The 15,990-nt window shown below is 35.2% G+C and overlaps 1 non-coding gene across 1 annotated transcript; it reads left to right on the forward strand.

Moving 5' to 3' along the window:
* Positions 1-2,858: 2,858 nt before the first annotated feature.
* LOC131143535 (small nucleolar RNA R71) lies at positions 2,859-2,965 on the forward strand. The gene has a single exon (XR_009133523.1). It is a non-coding gene; the product is annotated as a small nucleolar RNA R71 (small nucleolar RNA).
* The last annotated feature ends 13,025 nt before the right edge of the window (positions 2,966-15,990 follow it).

Genomic DNA, 15,990 nt, shown 5'->3' on the forward strand with positions numbered 1-15,990 from the left:
ATACCACCCATGTGCATTAAGCTCGAACAAGAGTCCATGAAATAAGTCTATTTCTAGGGGTGGTTCGGCCTTCACATCTTGAGTAGGCTACAAGACCTAAGTTTTTATCTCCCTACTAGATGTCACCTCTAGGCTAGCAATTCAAAAACCAAGACTAGTGTGCAAAGAGTATCCAGAAAAAAATAGGGAAAGTTGAGTTTCATGAACTCTGAGTTGACGTCAAAACTCGAAAGAGCGATAAATGGCTCAACAGTACCTCACAAGGTGTCAAAGTCTCCACGGGCGCTCTCTCAGTGTTCACAAGGAACCTTAAGTGCTACAAGTCACGTGAACGTGTATTTTTTTAGCCTCAAGAGATACCATGTAGATACAAGAGTTTATATAGCCAGATTAGCACAATTGCACTACCAATCAACTTTCAATGAGTTACGATTCCTAGTTTAGCCATATAAATAGAAACTACACATAAATGACCCAGTGTGTACTCCTAGGTTATATGCAAGTATATGAAGGGCATAAGTAGTGTCACGCATGGCCTAATCATCCATATTCACACATTTTTTTTTTCAATTTTATTCAAAAATGAGAAAGATTGAAGAAAAGAAAGAAACTTCCCTGACTTATTGGTGAATCCGTCGAGGAGTTTAATTTTCAGCTCTGTACTCATGCCAAATGAACCTGCATCGAAAATCTAAATTATTCAAAAGTGCATAGATAAATAAATAAATAATAAAGGAAATAAACAAAAGAAAAACTCTTTGGGTTGCCTCCCATAAGCGCTTGTTTTAACGTCTCCAGCCAGACGTTTCAATCTTCATCAACCAAGATCACCAAGAGGAATAAATGCACAGTTCCTCTCCATTTGTTCTCCATAATAGTGCTTCAATCTCTGACCATTAACTCTGAATATATTCCCTGGGAAGAGTTTTAATCGTGAGTTGAAGAGTAGAACCTGTTGTCTTGGAGCAAACTCACACCTAAGAATTTGTTTTTCATGCCACTTCTTCGTCTGCTCTTTGTAGATTTTTGCATTTTCATATGCATCACCCGAGAATGCATAGAGAAAATGCTCAAGGAATTGTTTCAACTCTAGAGATATAGGTTGTTGCATCTTTCCTTTAGAGATTACAGAATCCGTCCTTGCTACCATAGGTTCTAGCCTCCCCACACGTTGCTGTGTTGTAATCTGCTGCAAGGATCGTTCTAGGTGATCAACTTGTACATCTTCTTGAAAGACTTTTTCTAGACCTTGTTGAATGACATCTACCCGAAAGCAAGTGCTTGGATCTTCTGGGAATCTCATGTCTTGGTAGATGTTGAACATAACCTCTTCCTTATCCACTCTCAATGTTAACTCACCCTTTTGAACATCAATTAAAGCCCTTCCAGTGGCCAAGAATGGTCGGCCAAGAATTAGCAGGACTTCTTGGTCTTCCTCCATATCTAACACCACAAAATCAGCAGGAAAAATAAATTTATCCACTTTTACCAATACATCTTCTATGATTCCACGTGGATACTTGATGGATCGGTCTGCTAGTTGCAATGAAATGGTTGTTTGTTTCTTCTCTCCAAGTCCTAATTTCCTGCAAACAGAAAGTGGCATAAGATTAATACTAGCACCAAGATCACATAAAACTTTATCAAAAAATAAATTTCCAATAGTGTAAGGCAAAGTAAAACTCCCTGGATCTTTTAATTTTTGAGGCAATTTCTTTTGAAGAATAGCACTACACTCCTCAGTAAGCTTCACTGTTTCGAACTCCTCCAACCTTCTTTTCTTTGAAATGATGTCCTTCAGGAGTTTGACATAGTTTGGCATTTGTTCCAAGGCATCTGTAAGAGGAATATTTATATGAATTTTCTTAAAAATATCCAAAAACTTAGAAAATTGCTTATCTAACTTTTGTTTTTGAAAACGTTGAGGATAAGGAAGTGGAGTAGAGAGAATAGGAGGATTGTCAAGAAATGAAATTGATGGAAGCGTGTCTGTCTCTCTTGGTGTATCATCCACAATCTCCTCTTCTTCCCCTTTATTCTTGCTTCGGCCATTCTTTTTAGGTGTAGGTGTGGACATGGTTTCCTTTGCTGGTGATTTATCAATTTCTCTTCCACTCCTAAGTGTGATGACATTGCATTGTTCCTTAGGATTCACTTCTGTGTTGCTAGGAAAAGTTCCTCTCTGTTGGGTATTTATAGTCATGGCCAGTTGACCAATTTGTATTTCAAGGTTCTTCATAGTGGCTCCCATATTGTTGCAATGAGTCTCAATGTTGTCTAGCCGTGCATCTGTCTTTTTAAACCTTGCTTTTGTCTCCTCAACAAAAGATATCATGGCATCCTCAAGTGACATCTTCTTCTCACCTTGATGACTTTCAAATCCTGCAGGAGGTTGCAGCACATTCCTTGTATTTCCATAAGACAAATTATCATGATTTCGAAGCCCTAAATGGTAATATTGTGGCAAAGGATCACCACGATAATTGTAGTTCCGATTATTGATGTATTGAACCTGCTTTTGACTCGCTCCAATACTCGAATCTGTCCTACTTGTAGCTGCCACATATTCTACACCTTGTGGTATCCTCTGGGTTGTCAAAGATGAAATCTGATGAGACAAAGAAGCAACTTGAGCTGAAAGTGTAGCAAACGGCTCCAATTCATGAATTCCAGCAACTTTCTTAGCCATAGTTCTTTCAGTTGGCCATTGATAGTTATTTGAAGCCATTTCTTCCAAAAGAGCAATAGCACCCTCAGGTGTCTTTGACATCAAAGTTCCCCCAGATGCAGCATCAACTAAAGTCCGCGTTTGCCCATTTAACCCATTATAGAACATCTAAATTTGCAACCAATCTGGCAATCCATGTTGTGGGCAGCGTCGAATCAAATCTTTATACCTTTCCCTTGCTTCATAGAGTGATTCAAAATCATGCTGCTTGAATTGACCAATCTCACTCTTGAGTTGAGCTGTTTTTGCAGGTGGAAAGAATTTAGCTAGAAATTTTTCTGCCATGTCCTGCCAACTAGTAATACTCCCAGGTTGTAGCGACTGTAGCCAACCTCTTGCTTTGTCCCTCAAAGAGAAAGGGAATAATCTCAGTCTAATGGTGTCTTCAGTAACACCATTGATCTTCACAGTATCACAAATCTCCAAAAACATCGCCAGATGGATATTGGGATCATCAAGTGGCGATCGACTGAATTGGGCCTATTGCACCATACTGATTAATGCGGGTTTGAGCTCAAAATTGTTGGCATTAATGGGCTGGCGTCTGATACCCGAATAATTGTCATTCACAACTGGTCGCACATAATCCTTCAAGGCGCGTGGCTGCGCATTATCTTGTCCATTCTCCATGGCTAATACCCTCTTTTTCCTTAGTGCTCTAAGCGTTCTTTCAATCTCTGGATCAAAAGGAATAATGGCACGTATTCTAGCACTGCGCATCCAACATAAAAAAAACACACTAGAAATACAAAAAAAAATAATAATAATAATAAAATAAAATAAAGAAAATAAATAAATAAAAATATAAAAATAAAATTCTAAATTAAAACCAAGATTACTTTGTATCGATATTGGCAAAAATAAGAAAAACTCAATCCCCGGTGACGGCGCCAAAAACTTGACCGGTGCAAACTGCAAGTGCACAGTATCATAGTTTTATAATATAGTGATGTGTAGAGTATCGTCCTCAGGGATTGATGTCTTAATTTTACCAAGTACCGAAATTTTACTAACCTTGATTTTATTTAGAAAAATTAACAATTTTAGACTGCAAAATTTAAACAAAACTACTTTAAATAAACTATTCAGGAGAATTTAAAACTGAATACCGCGTGTCAAATTGATGATGGTGAAAACTTCTAGGAAACCGATTTCACCGAGTTTCTCACTATGCTTGACTCATTTAGCTAATTAAATTTCGTTTTCTATGTTTGTTAGCAAATCGCCAATTTTTCCAAAAGCCTCTTTCGATAGTCAATCAGAACCTATTCTTGTTTATTATTTAACATAAGAGTATGCAACTTAATAACGCAAGAACACAGTAAGACCCTCGATTTTTAATGCTACGTAAGTTCATACAAGTCTTTCGATCTCTATATTTACCTACGCCGAATTATCCAAGATCTATCCTATAATCCCCCTTTTCGGTAGCGAATCACAAGACTAAAATCATTTAATTAATGGCCAGTTAATTAAAAGCATTAGACGCAGAATAATTCAAACAAACATTAATAAAAACTACTTCAGATTAGCATCAAAGAGCAAGCATAGTTCGAAACTGGCTACATCGTTTTTCTAGAATTCAAAAATTTAGTTCATTCCGAAAATTAAATCCAACATAATAGATTTCACCATATTTTCTTCAATTTGGAGCGTACGGAAAAGATCAACACTTGCCGCACTGCCGTCGCGCATCACGAACACCCCGAACACCGCCGTTGTTCGCCGCCTTCCGATTCTGAAAAGATAGTATTTTTGCGTGCTTCCAACTCTCCTTTGCTGGCTGTGTGTGTATCTCCGCAGCACCACCCAAAAGAAAACCACAAGAAAGCTCCCCAAAAAATAATTTTTCCCAGAAACTTTATGTGGTTTGGCCTCTCTTCTCTTTTTTCCCAAGAAAAATCTTTTCTTTTCCTTTCTATGGTCCGGCCTCTCCCCCTCCAGCCCCAGTGCACGCTGCTCTCTCCCCTCAGCCCCAGCGCACGCTGCTCTCTCCAAATCTCCTTTTGCACACGGCACTCCCCCCACAAGGAAACCCTCCCTTGTTGACTTTTCCATCCTTTCCATTTATCCTTTCTTTCTTTGCTTTTCTTTCCTTTCTTTTTTTCCTTTCTATTCTTTTGTCTTTCCTTTGGATGTACCCAGCGTACACTACCCTTATGAGATGACCCGGCTGCATGGCTGGGTCACATCTCATTTTTTGATTTTTTGATTTTCTTTTTTTTTTGAAAGGTACATGAACTGCCCTCCTCTTTCAAGCCCACTTTCGACCCTCTTACAGCTCGTAACTCTCAAATATTAAAACATAAAAGATGTAGAGCTCTTTTTCAAATTTTTCCAGAATTTTGAATCATCTCAATCGGAGCTTGTATGAGAAAGTTACGCCTAGATTACGAAGAATTGTCGAAAAAATCCATAAAATAGCGTATGCTAACTTCACATCTGATTTCGGCCTTGATGTTGCCAGTATTTTGCAAAACACAAAACACGAAAATTGTATATTGTTTTCTTATCTTTCTACAACATCTTGAATCATCTGAATCAGAGGTTGGATGAGAGAGTTACATACAGATTGCAAAGTACCGTCAGTTTTTTTTTTTGCTTCCAACAGTTGCTCTGCAATAAAAAACACCAAAATTTCATACATTACTCAATAAAACCCAAATTTTATAAATAGAACACAATGTTAGAATATTGAGAGTAGTTAGACATTTAAATACAAAATATCATTTGCAATGCATGAATTAAAGCACCTAATTACGCATTTTAAGCGCGTAATCAGTTATCACCCAGGAAAAGAAAATATGGTAGCTGATGCACTGAGCAGGAAGTCTGTAGGACCAACGTTGGCAGCTATGGAGATTCAGTATCCAATCATGATGGATCTGTAGAGACTAGGCATAGAGCTAGTTGAGAGTGGTTCTCAGGTATGTATTGTCAATTTAGTGGTGCATCCTACTTTACAGGAAATGATTAAAACTGCTCAGAAAGATGATCCAGAATTAGCAAAGGTAATGGTCAGAGTACCGAATGGTCAGGGTGAGGAGTTTAGTATCACAGATGATGGGGCTTTATGGTTCTGTTCTAGATTATGGGTTCTCGCTGACGCTGATATCAGGAAGACCATCCTAGAAGAGGCTCACCAATCTTTGTACATAGTTCATCTCAGTAGCACAAAAATGTATAGGGATCTACAAGAGTCTTATTAGTAGAGTGGTATGAAGATGGAGATTGCCGAGTATATAGCACAATGTTTGACGTGCCAGCAGGTAAAAACTGAGCACCAGAGGCCAGCTGGCTAGTTACAACCACTTTTATCCAAGAGTGGAAATGGGATCATATATCTATGAATTTTGTTTTAGGGCGGCCATCTGCATTGCATTGCCAAAATGCAATCTGGGTGATCATGGATCGTTTGACTAAGACCGCTTATTTCCTTCCCATCAAGATTAGCTACTCCATGGACAGACTGGCAGAGATATATATTCGAGAGATAGTCCGTTCTCACGGTGTGCCAGTGTATATAGTGTCAGATCGAGACTTGCATTTCATGTCACGATTTTGGAAGAGCTTGCAAGAAGCTCTAGGGTCTCAGTTATCTTTCAACATGACATTCCATCCTTAGTCAGATGGGTAGACTAGGAGGACAATTCAGATATTAGAAGATATGCTTCGAGCATGCGTGCTAGATTTTAGGGGTAGTTGGACACAGTTTATGCCGCTGGTAGAGTTTGCATACAATAATAGTTATCAGACCAGCATTGACATAACACTGTTTGAGGCGCTTTATGGTAGGAGATGATGTTCTCCTTTATATTAGGATGAGATGGGTGAGCGGAGAGTTATGGGGCATGAGTTAGTACAACAAGCATATGATAAGGTTCAGCTCATCAGAGATAGAATTAGTGTAGCACAAAGCTGACAGAAGAGTTACGCCGATAACCGCCGTAGGAAGTTAGAGTTTGATATCGGTGACCATGTGTTTTTGGAAATAGCTTTGTTAAAAGGGGTTATGAGATTTGGGAAGAAAGGTAAATTTAGCCCTAGGTTCATTGGCTCGTTCGAAATTCTAGAGAAAGTGGGATCGGTTGCCTACAGGTTAGCTTTACCATTGGTGTTGTCTAGGATACACGATGTATTCCACGTTTCCATGTTGAGGAAATACATCCCAGACCCTTCTCACGTAATCAGTTATGGTGAATTAGAGCTTAGTGATTCACTAGCTTATGAGGAGGTACTAGTACAAATATTGGACAGTAAAGAACAAGAATTACGTAATAAGAAGATTCCTCTAGTGAAATTTTTGTGGAGAAATCATGCAATAGAAGAAGTTTCTTGTGAGCTTGAGGAACAAATAAGACAGAAATACCTGCAATTTTTCCATGGGATTCAATTAAAATCAAGTAAAGTCTAAATAATTATGTAATGTTTCTTTTGCAGGATAGTCAGTGTATGTATTAGTTTAGTTAGTAAGTAGTATTTTGGTTTTGAAAGAATTTTATTTTGTATATGTAATCTCCTAGAACTCTGAATGTAACCACGGTATTTGTGATGACCCAAAAATATATATATGATTAAAGCACAATAATAATAAAATAATAAAAATGGTTATTGAGTTAATATCAATACAGAAGTGCTTTTTCTGTAAGATCCTTGATTCCATGTTTGATGCCTAAGAAAGACCTTATCTAAGCGAGTGTTCAGAGAGCATTGCGGCTCAGTTGCTCCCTAGAGGTCGGCCTGGTCAAAATGGAATTTCATAGGATAAACAGGATAGACACTGTTTATACACGTAAATAAGTATATATACATAAAATAGTGTTTTGACAGACATAATTTGTAGAAATACATAGTAAGATGATAATAATATAGGTATCATATGTGGGGCCCACAAGACTATGTGGGGTTCATATGAGTCTCGGAGCCACAAGACACTGTTTATATATGTAAATAAGTACATAAAATAATGTTTTGATTGATATAATTTGTAGAAAAATAATAATAATATAGGTATCCTATGCGGGGCCCACAAGACTGTGTGGGGCCCATATGAGTCTCGAAGCCGTATGGAGGTTTACACAAGTCTTAAAGCTATGTAAGATGCATAAAATCGTATGAGAGTTATTTGAGTTATGTAGGATCCATTTGGGTCTCGAAGTTGTGTGGGGCCCACAAGCCTATGTGGGGCCCACATGAGTTTTCAAAATTCAAATATAATTTTTATTCAAAAAATAAAATAAATAAATACTAAAAATAGTTTAAAAGTAATAACAATGATAATAATAATGATAATAATGATTAAGAAAATAATAAAATAATTAATTAACTAATTGATTAATTAGGTAAGTAATTAATTAAAAATTTATTTAATGGGAATGGTGGCAAGCACTCCCACATGGCCTCCATCCCCATCCCATACTCAACCCATACCTTGCCCATCTCTTGCCCATTCTTTAATTTAAAAACAATTATAATTTCACCCATCTCCCCACACTTTTATAAATTCAATTTCTTCCCTAAAATTTTCCTATAAATAGGAAGCTCTCAACCTTCATTTTTCACAACAATTTTCCGAGAAAGAGAAGGATTAGTAAGTGAAAAAATTTGTGGTGGAGAGAGAATTTTTGAGTAAATTCTCACTCACCCACTCATTTCGATATCATTTCTTAGAGATAGTTATTGTGTTCGTAGCACAAGATAAAAGAACAAGGTAAGTAAATTTTGATTATGTTAGTTTTTTTTTTTTTTTTTTAAAAGTTCATACTCGAGTTTATTTTGTAAATAAATTTCAATTATGTTACTTAGTTCCATTAAATTTCCATGAGTTTATTTTTACGTATATTTAATTATATCAGTTCTATTTTTAATATACTTGCATTTATTTTTGGGTTAAGAAATGTTCTAATCCCCTCAAGTAAATTTTCAACATTTCTTTCTATTAAAAAAGAATTATATATATATTTAACACAAAAATTGTGTGGCATAAGTTTATTTCTACGTTGCATTATTCATGAAAATATGATATTTTTACGAGATTATTTTAAATTGCATAAATTATAATAAGATGATTTTAAAACCTCTTATGGCAAAGCAAGTTCAAAGTTACAGATGCTCGGTACCGCAACTTAAAGTTTATACGGATCAGAGTACACCCACACTATTTACAAAGTGGTTATTTATGTTAGTGGATTCTCCTGAGTGCACACCTGGTTCCGGACCAGGACTTAATAAGGAAAATCTCACTTAAAGTTTACGTATGTTGATTTAGTTTGGTCGGCCGGCCAGCTAAGTCCAGTCTTTGGACTGCACAACCCGGTCATGGGGGTAAACATGACTTATGGCAAATAGGCCTAAGGGTGCTTTTTATAATATATATTTATACATAGTTAATTACGTGTACAAAGTTACTAATGATTTGAAGGAAAAGTGTAAGTTTACATGAAAAGGATCATTCTAGTGCTTAAATGACGATCTAAAGAAAACGTATAAGGAAAAGTATATGTATATTAATCATTAAATATTTATACAGTTTTAAAGTTAAAAGTTTAATTTAACAGTTATAGTATATGATTATAAAATTTTACTATTATAGTTGATGGTAAAAGTTTTATGTAGAAATTTTTAAATTTATATTTATTCTAGAGACAGTTTTGAAGTTATAATATTAAATATTGTTTTATAAAATTTTTAAAAAAGCTCATTTTGGCCACACACTAATAATAATCATATTTACTTACTGAGCGTCGTCTCACTCCAATCATATTTTTATTTTAGATAACTCTGAAGAGCATGTTGGAAATCAGGCTTAGCAAGCATGCGGGTGGGGGTAGAAAAATAAAGATTGTTTAGAAATATTAGTATGATGCCAGATATTTATGCTTATGTAATATTTCTTCTTTTGAAATAAATTATTACAATATTGATAATTAGTGCTCTGGTTTAATAATAATTGAGTTTATTTGCTTCCGCTGTAAATCAATAGTAAAAAGTTAATATCCCATACCCCTCGGGGTTGGGGCATTATAGTATTTCTCTGCCATAAGTGAGGGTAAGTAATAAAATAAGTAGACCACTTTTCCTTAAGGGATGGTGAATTTTATGGATAGTAAATTTCGAGGACGAAATTTTTATACGGAGGGGAGAATGTAATGACCCAAAGAATTATGGTATTTTAAATAATAGAGGGAGGAAATTGGAAATTATAAAAGGGGGTGACAGTAGGCCTCGTCAACAAATGAAGTGGCATATTGGGCTCATCGACGAGGATGCGCTTTGTCAACGAGAAGATATCGAGAGGTTATTTCTCAGCTCTGAATTTCGTCGATAAAGAATAAGCATTCGTTGACGAACTTCCTTCGTGGCTTCGTCGATGAAGTGATGTGGCTCGTCGACGAAGGCCAGTGTATAAATAGCCCTAAATCCGGATTTCAGTGCAAATTATTTAGGAAAATCATGCTTTCTCTCTCCTCTTCGGTTTTCATTCCTTCGCTCTAAGATTCGGGGCGAAATCTTGCTGGTTCGACGATCTGAGGCCACCACGACACTCCTGAGAAAGTTCTCTTCAAGTCTACTAGAGTGGATCGTTGGTGGGGCTATCTTGAACTTCATTCCAAATTTAAGGTAAGACTTTTTATTCAATATTTGTCTTTCCTACAGTTGTAAAGTAGTAGTTGAAGAAATATTGAAGTTTTGTTCGGGGCGATGTTGTTTACAGGATGTTGAAGAGGGAACCTTGCGGGTGTAGGATTGGTTATTTTAGGAACTTTCTAGAAGCTCGTCAGGTAAGGGGATAAACTAAGTTAGGATTTTTATAAAAATGTATTTATTATTTTACAGTATTTAATTTTAGATAATTATGTATGTTATAAAATTATCTTTGGAATAATACTACTGAATAGAAATGTGATTAGTAACTCTTTTGTGTGGCATAAGTAAAATTTATAATGGAATATTATGTTTACAAAATAAGTTTGTTTCAGGAAAATGTTAATGATACAGGGGTTTTTTAAACTGAGGTTTTATATGATATATCGGCGTATATGCCGATGTTTTTATATATGATTTGTCGCCGCACGGGCCGAGAGATTTATATGATATGTCGGCATACGAGTTGAGGAATTTTTATGATATATCGGCGTACGGGCTGAGGAAATTTTATATGAAATAATGGCGTACGGGCCGAGCTTTTAAAAGTTATACAAAATAATATGAAGATATTAACATGACAGATATGACTATGTAATAGCCATGTATCATTATTTGGAAATATGTTATATGTTATCAGAACCTGGTTGGCTTGGTTTAGACTTTCATGAAGCACGGTACCGTAACTATATGATCACAATCATGATGATGTTAGTGCTACCGCTAGCCATACGGGGCAGTGGGAGATTGGATAGTTGATGTGGTTTATCATAGAGTAGGCGCCTCTGGTGTGCGGACCAAAAATGGCAGACCCATCGTACTTATAGACTTTTGCTTTCGATTCGGTAGTGGTCGGTGAGCCGTTGACGGGTCTCGCCTATGGGCTACATAACCTAGTCATGTAGGGGTAAGACATGACTCCAGCCAGCCAACCATTCAGGATGTTTTCTATATACAGTTATATGAGATGAATTATACATATGGAAATTTAGTATGTTATATCATGTTATGTTTATATATGTTTTCCCAGATCTGATACATATGGTTTTTATCAAGTATGCTCATGTACTGTTATATGTATAACATGAAAATACTCATGTTGTCACATACTAATATTAGTTTATTTCAATTACTGAGAGGTGTCTCACCCCAAATTATATAAACATTTTAAGAGTCCCAAATAGGAGAGCGGGTAAGTCATTTTGCTAGGGTCAGACGCGTGTTTGGATGGCGACCCGAGGACCCTTTTTGGATTATTTGGGATGTGTGTATTTATATGACAGTTGTAGTAAGACTCTGGTATTGTGTTGACTGGTATTTTTGTATGTATATGATATTACGTTTTCTACTGCTTAGGCTTCCGTGTTGTATTTTGGGTATATCCCTAGTACCCATGGGTCCATATTGATTATGGGATTGCCAGGTTTATTATATTTGATATTATTATTATGAAAAAAAAAATATATGGAAAAATTAAGCAGGTTGTTACAATAACGAGATAGAAATTTTTTTTTAGATGCTCCTCCTTTCGATTGGAATCCTAACTTAGATGCAATAAACTACTTATACCAGTTAAAGACTAATTTCATTATGCTTAGTAGTATAAGCCATCATTTTGAATCTTTTAAACCAACCATACTAATTATTAATCAACTACATTATGATTAGTACGGTCATCCCTATAGGCTGCAAATGCATCAAAAAGTATATATTAAATCATATGATAATGTTCATAACCAATAACAATTCATATCAAGTTCTAAGGCCTTAAGAGCTGGATATGATGTTCATGATTCTCTGAAGAGCCTCAATATTTTAATAAATGAAAGTGATGCATATGGGTCCTTTATGTTCTTTCTATAGGAATGGTGCTTGGCTTCTCTAAAATATTTAATGATTATGCAAGGATGAAGTTTAATTTTCTTTTAGTTTTCACTCATCCTTTCAAAAAGATTTTGACATTTATTCTATCACAATCATCTTTGTATAAGGTTTTACTTGGGAAAATTTTAATGAAATTTCGACAGTATGCCGTCTCTAAATCAGACATTTTCCTATAAAACCTGTATCTAATAGATTCAAGCAAGCAAATATATAATTCAACTTAAGCATACAAGAACTTATATCCACTACTAGCATGCAATACAATGATCATAATTAACTATCCATCAAATAAATTTAATCATTCAGCACAACATGGATAGTATGCTGCAATGCTATTCATAAAGGCATATAAACAGAGGGTATCATTATAAGAGCTTTTCAATTTATGACCATGAAAAATATATGATCCCCTTAGTTATGCACTTAATCATTTTATGCCTTTTTGAATTTTCAAAATTTTTAGCCAAGTGTTTTAAGATTTTCAAAGATTTAATCTTGGCTTTAAATGCTTTCAACTTAGAGGACCAAAAAGTCACAATGAATATTTCTTAAAGTATAATAAGCCAAAATTTCCTCTATTGTTATGAGTTTCAATATGTCTGAGAGGTACAAGTTGGAATGACTTTCGATTTAAACTACATGTGCATAGGTCTACTTGAATTTTATGCATTCATCTAGATTGAGACCTAGTGCAACCAACTTTAGTCATTCAACATCATTTGAAGCTCTTGTAAGATTTGATTGAGGACTAAGAGCTTGTAGGAAAAATGAATACTCTTAAGGGTTAAATTTCTATTATGTTCAGAAGAGTATTCACTAAGAAACAGGACATTATTTATGATAACCAAGGAAAAGATTATGTCCTGACAATTTTAGCAAAGAGCATTTAGGAGTATGAATTCTTAGGATTATGCTCTTTGGAGGATGGAAGGTACTCTTTGGATATGATCATAATTTATGTCAAGATACGAGCCGATGAATGAATGGAACTTTACCAAATGTGATTGTGGTTTGGCAAGGAGTTCCTATGGAGGAGATGGTGAACCAAGATTAGAGGATTTTTATATTTTGAGTTCAAAGGGAACATTTTGATTAATCTGTGATACCAAAATCCCTTAGTGGTTGCCTCTAATTTTGATTATGAGGAATGTATTGTTAATTAGCACTAGTAGATATGGAATTTATTATCATTGGTGCTTATACCTAGAGTGATGACTGAATTTTGATTAATGAGATTAGGGTTAAAGATATATAGAATAGGATGGATCCATAAAGCTCATCTTTGTGCAATGGATAATAGTATGCTCAACTTAAGATGTTTTATCTTTAAGCATGAGTTAAGCATTTAGAATTATTTTCCAAGCAAGAATATCATGTCCATTTGAAAGTGGAGTTCATTAAAGTATGCTATAGCCATTGTTTTCATATTTTATCCAATCATTATGATATATATTCGTGTTAAGTTTAGATTGGATATTTCATTTGAGATTTCATATAGGCTAGGTTTTCTAATGATCTTAGTATATAATGATAGTGTATAATGAATGCACATACTGAGATTTGACATTTTAAGCATAGACCACTTCCTAGTCTTTTGGTCATCACTACCCCCTACACCTAGGAACTAAGGAAGAATTAAATGATTAAGTAATATTAATTTAAATCCAATTTTTTCTTAGGTCCTATAGGGTTCGGCATCATGACAACCCACATCATATTCCTGTCTATGCCTCTAGCACATTTAAGAAGACAATTAAACCAAACGTGTCCTTTTCTTATACAAGTTAAGCAAGCTTTATATGCATGTGAAGGAATTTGCTTATTTGTTCTATTTTCTCCATATGAGACATGAAAATTCTTATGACCGTGGGATTTGAAAGATGGACCTTTTTTGAAGAATTTCTTTCTTTTAACTCTTAAGGGTTTGATATGATTATTCTTTTCATATTTAGTTTTGAGTGTAACTCCAGAATAATCATCTATTTCTTCCTCTAAGCAGATAATTTTCAATATCTTCTTAATCTTTCTCTTTTCTAATGTGGCATGATAATCTTATAGATTATCTAATTATGTTGCCAACCTTTTATTTTCTTTCTTCATGAATGTTTATGCTTAGACATCCGAACTAGAAACTTATACATTTTAAGTAAATCCTTTTCTTGTTCTTCGTAAAATGACTTGCTTTCATCATTAACACCAGCACATGATTCATCATCAAATTTAATACAATCATCATTGCAAGAATCATTGCAAACATTATCAATAGGATTATTACAATATTCAATAAATTATTTAGTACATGTAGCAACACAACATTCAACACATGAATCATCAATCGAGCTAGAGTGAATATCATATACCTCCTGTTCTGTTAATGCACTTGAAAATAGGTTAGAGTTCCCAAGGAGGGGGGGGGGGGGGGGGGTGAATTGGGTTTTAAAATATTTATGTTCTTTTTAAAAGTTTTTATATTACAACAATAAACACAACCCAAACACAATCACAAAGTTCTTGTAAAATAATCAATCCAAATCAACCACAAACAATACAAAATAACCAAGCACTTGATTCTTGCAACAATAGCCTTATAGTAATATGCAATGCTTGTTGGATTTTTGTAAGCCCTATCTTGAAATTCAAAATCACATTTCTTCCCAAGGTTCAGCTTTTAAATAAACCTTCAATTTAATAAGTTGAGGATGATCAACCAACGTAGTCCCTTTCAGTTTCCGCAATCAATGCTGACCAACCAAAACAAATTATCTTCCAGTCTATTTAATAACCAAACACTCAGAATTCAGAAATTATAAAGCATCCACACAGTTTATAAAGTATGCTAAAGAGTAAAGAGTAGGGAAGACAGACAGGAACACAAGGTTTTATGAGGTTCGACTTATACCCAACCTAGGTCCTCGCCTTTGGCAAATAAGTTAGTTCCTTTGCCGGGCGGAGCAACATCGTTTACAACACTCCTTCAATTAGGCTAGAGCCCGCCTATCCCATTACTTGGTACAACGATCCAACAACCTTGAATCGTCTAGAAACAAGAAATAAGTAGAGAAAGATTTGTGTAAAAGAGGCACTCTCACAACAGAGCTGATTAGTACAATATTGAGCACAAATATACTTCAATGTAAAACAATATAAAGAGATTGAAGCTCAATTGAATTTAGATCACTAAATTTATCTTTCGTGTATTGAAAGATTCAGACTTGGAAGACTCAAATTCGAAGTTGGGATGAGCCGTAATTCAGTAGTGAACATAGGATGAGCGTAAGAGAGATTAAGAGCTTTGAGAGTACTTTGATTGCTAGAAAATTTCTTGGTATTTAAAATCATTATGATTGGGGCTATTTATAGATGTTTAAAAGATAATTCCTAACCCCCCAAGTTTTTTTTGGAGTAAATATCAACTTTTCAAAAAGAGAAGAGCCTAAAAAATCCATTTAAAAAATCTTCCTGTTGAGTTTTTAAAATTCTGTTCGAGTGGTAGTCGCCTGCACGACCTAGCAGTCGCTTGGCTTGACCACCCAGGTGCCTGATAGGGCTCAGGCAGTCTCCTGGGACCTTACTGCCTCCCAAGTTTAATTCCTTTAATTTTGGCAGTCTATTGCCTATTTTGGGTAGTTGCCTGACTCTCAAAAAATCCTTTTTTCACTTTGAAAACTTTCTTCCTTTGAGACCTTTATCATTTTGATTTAAAAAACATATTTTAAGGTCTTTTAAAAATTTTT

This window comes from Malania oleifera, chromosome 11, assembly GCF_029873635.1.
Source record: "Malania oleifera isolate guangnan ecotype guangnan chromosome 11, ASM2987363v1, whole genome shotgun sequence".
In the NCBI taxonomy this organism is placed as follows: domain Eukaryota; kingdom Viridiplantae; phylum Streptophyta; class Magnoliopsida; order Santalales; family Ximeniaceae; genus Malania; species Malania oleifera.